This window comes from Schistocerca nitens, chromosome 2 (genome assembly GCF_023898315.1).
Source record: "Schistocerca nitens isolate TAMUIC-IGC-003100 chromosome 2, iqSchNite1.1, whole genome shotgun sequence".
In the NCBI taxonomy this organism is placed as follows: Eukaryota; Metazoa; Arthropoda; class Insecta; order Orthoptera; family Acrididae; genus Schistocerca; species Schistocerca nitens.
In genome coordinates this window covers 990,584,138-990,587,419 of record NC_064615.1, presented here as the reverse complement: position 1 = coordinate 990,587,419, position 3,282 = coordinate 990,584,138, and the positions used below count along the sequence as shown (strand labels likewise).

At 45.3% G+C, this 3,282-nt stretch overlaps 1 non-coding gene across 1 annotated transcript; it reads right to left on the bottom strand.

The window, feature by feature from the left end:
- Positions 1-2,881: 2,881 nt before the first annotated feature.
- On the bottom strand, positions 2,882-2,954 carry Trnat-agu (transfer RNA threonine (anticodon AGU)). The gene has a single exon. It is a non-coding gene; the product is annotated as a tRNA-Thr (tRNA).
- Positions 2,955-3,282: the final 328 nt, after the last annotated feature.

The following is a 3,282-nucleotide window of genomic DNA, read 5'->3' as shown; positions in this document are numbered from 1 at the left end:
CTTTTCCCACTTTCTGAGATTACACCTCCTCCTGCCCCCTTCCCCCACCCCCCAAAAAAAAGATTAATGCAACCGGCCGGTGTGGCCGAGCGGTTCTAGGCGCTTCAGTCTGGAACTGCGCGACCGCTGCACTCGCAGGTTTGAATCCTGCCTCAGGCATGGATGTGTGTGGTGTCCTTAGGTTAGTTAGGTTTAAGTAGTTCTAAGTTCTAAGGGACTGATGACCTCAGATGTTAAGTCCCATAGTGCTCAGAGCCATTTGAACCATTTTTTTGTTCGATGCAGCTGATAAGAGAATAATGTTCTTATGCTTATATACTGCACGCGACATCTACTTGCAGTCAGCCCAGATCATTAGGAGGATTTCTGTTAAGTTATTTCTATCAGGGTTTCTCATACTGAGCTGCGATCAACTGACATTTCACACAGAGCAGACGTGGGTAGAACGAAAGTTAAGTAATCTACTGGCTTCTCCAAGAGAAAACGTGACAGTTTCTCGGATGGTTTTCTATAAACACCCCATGTATGTACTGTGCATGGAAAAGCATTATTTATAAACATTCTGTATTAGCTGTTGCCCACAGCTGCGCTCGCATGTGAGTAGTTTTGTTCTGACGAGTGATTGTGAGTAAGTAAGCTACTGTATGAGCAATAACATTAGTTTCAGTAGGCAACAAATAGTGTGGAAGTATGGATTAAATGCATGGAATTTTACAAGCACTGTATTTAATGTTTTGAATTGTATCACTTTACACATATCAACCCAAAAACGCGTTTTCACAAATGTGATAAAGATCAAAAGTCAATGTGTAAATAGCTTTTTCAAAGAGTGAACATGTTTCCCTATTTCGCGTAATATTCTTCAAATCAACATGTACCTTATGTTACACAGTTTCTATAGTAGCCTATATTGTTCTTCAGGGGTCAAGCTATCTCCATCCGTTATTTCACCGTGACAGACATAGTTCCTTTCGCATTATAATATTATTATGGATAACACCTTCAATTACTATACATTTTTCTCCGGGATCCTCCTTTGAGGACATTGGAAGCCAACGGCCGTGCTCCAGTGGTCACACCGATTGCCGTCAGATCACCGAAGTAAAGCACTTTCGGGCTTGGCTAGCACTTGTATAGGTGACCGTCCGTTCTGCCGAGCACTGTGGAGAAGCGCGGTGCACTCAGCCCTTGTTAGGCCAATTGAGGAGCTACTTGACTGGAACGTAGCGCCTCCGGTCACGAAAACTGACAACGGCCGCGAGAGAGGACTGTGACCACATGCCCCTCCATATCCACATCCAGTGACGTCTGTGGTCTAAGGATGACACGGCGGTCGGTCGGTTACCTTGGAGCTTGAGGGCTCGTTTGGACGGAGTTTAGTTTTTTTAGTCCTAACGCAGAGGAAGCGTCTTCGCCATCTGATTGTTGTGTCATATGATGGTGCATTGTTGCCGTACACTTCCAACGACTCATCATACAGTTTTGCATGCCGTTCCCCTTTAATTGCAGTAACGGCTGTGTTTATTTTATTATTATTACATTATTATTATTATTGTTATTATTGTCTGGGAGTAGCGCACAATGGCGTGTTTATCAGCACCCGTACAAATTCCCAATTTTTTCCCTGTCCAGTCTCCTGACCGAGTAAATCACCGACCCGGCCGGGAACTGAACCCGGCACCCCGTAATCCAGGGGCAGCAACGTTAACCACTACACCACGATCTGCGAACATGCTCGTGCTCATTTTGTGTTTGTTCCCCTAATGGCTTGGTACCGTAGTTTGGCCCCGTGATTTCTAAGTTCAACAGGACCACAGACAAGTTCCTACAAATAAACGGAAGTTTAATTAGGTATCTTCATTTTATTGAGGGATAATTAAAACCTTACGTATTAATACTGTCCTTGCAGACCGTTTTTGAATCACGTAGCTGTACCTGGCACCACTATGGTAATGTGTCCAGCACCTGTCGAGGCTTACAACAGCTGCTTGCCCATTATCGAAGCGCCTGTACACCAGACGCCGTTGCTAGGGTGTCGAACGGCGAGCGCCAATTACACGAGTTGCACAAACTTGCAGGCGCCCTCGCCAGGGTGACGCACAACTTGAGAGCCTGCCTGTTTCCCTCCGTGACTCGTGGCCTCCAGCTCGGGGCACTTCGACGGCGAGATTAATCTATAAACAACAGGACCACAGCACAGCGCCTCTGGTCGATTCATCAAGGAACAACTTCTGTGACGCCCAACTCGAAAGCCTGCGTCAGTCTCTCTCTCTCTCTCTCTCTCTCTCTCTCTCTGTGTGTGTGATGTCCTTAGGTTAGTTAGGTTTAAGTAGTTCTAAGTTCTAGGGGACTGATGACGATAGATGTTAAGTCCCATAGCGCTCAGAGCCATTTGTTGGAAATAACTGGTAATAACTTTTGTAGCTAAGTGTATCTGGCGAAAAAAATGTTGAAAATGAAATACTTTGTGGCAATACAGCGTTATACGTTATGGTAGGAGTAGGAACATAATTTGTGGCTGGCTTTACATTCATGACCCATTTGCGTACTTTTGCAAATGTATGTGGAATTCTCTGTTTGCATATTGAAACTATAGATGAACCCGAAAAACACATCATTTCTTGCGGTACATCGTATTTTTATGAACGTGCCCCTTTCATTTCTGACAATTTTCTTTTATCTTTGCGTCTTAATTGTTGTTTCTCCTTGCTTTCCTTAATACCTGAACCTGAATATTTTTTTATTTGAATGCATGGTGTCTGTTCCTTCAAAAGAACAGACTCCACGCAGATCCCGCAGCTGTGAAACACTATACGTAAATTGAAGGCGTATCAACTGGAACGGAACATTAAGCGGAATTAGCGGCGACGAACGAAAATGTGTACCGGACCAGGATTCGAACCCGGGACCTCCTGCTTACTAGGCAGGTGCGGTAACCACTACGCCATCCGGGAGACAACATTATCGCCACTGCATGGACTGCCTCGGTACGCCTCACTGTCCATCCACACTCCCACCGAATGCTACCTATCCGCAGTCTCTGTCCATTACACTCCTGTTCGCTAATCAGAGATTCCCGCAGGAGGTCGGAAGTATTTGTGCATTCGCACGAAGAAAGTGGATCCATTGTCCAGCCAGGCTTATCAATTATCAATAATTGATAACCCTGGCCGGGCAATGGATCCACTTTCTTCAGTGCGAATGCACAAATACGTCCGACCTCTTGTGGGAATCACTGAGAAGCGAACAGGATTGTAATGGACAGAGACTGCAGATAGGTGG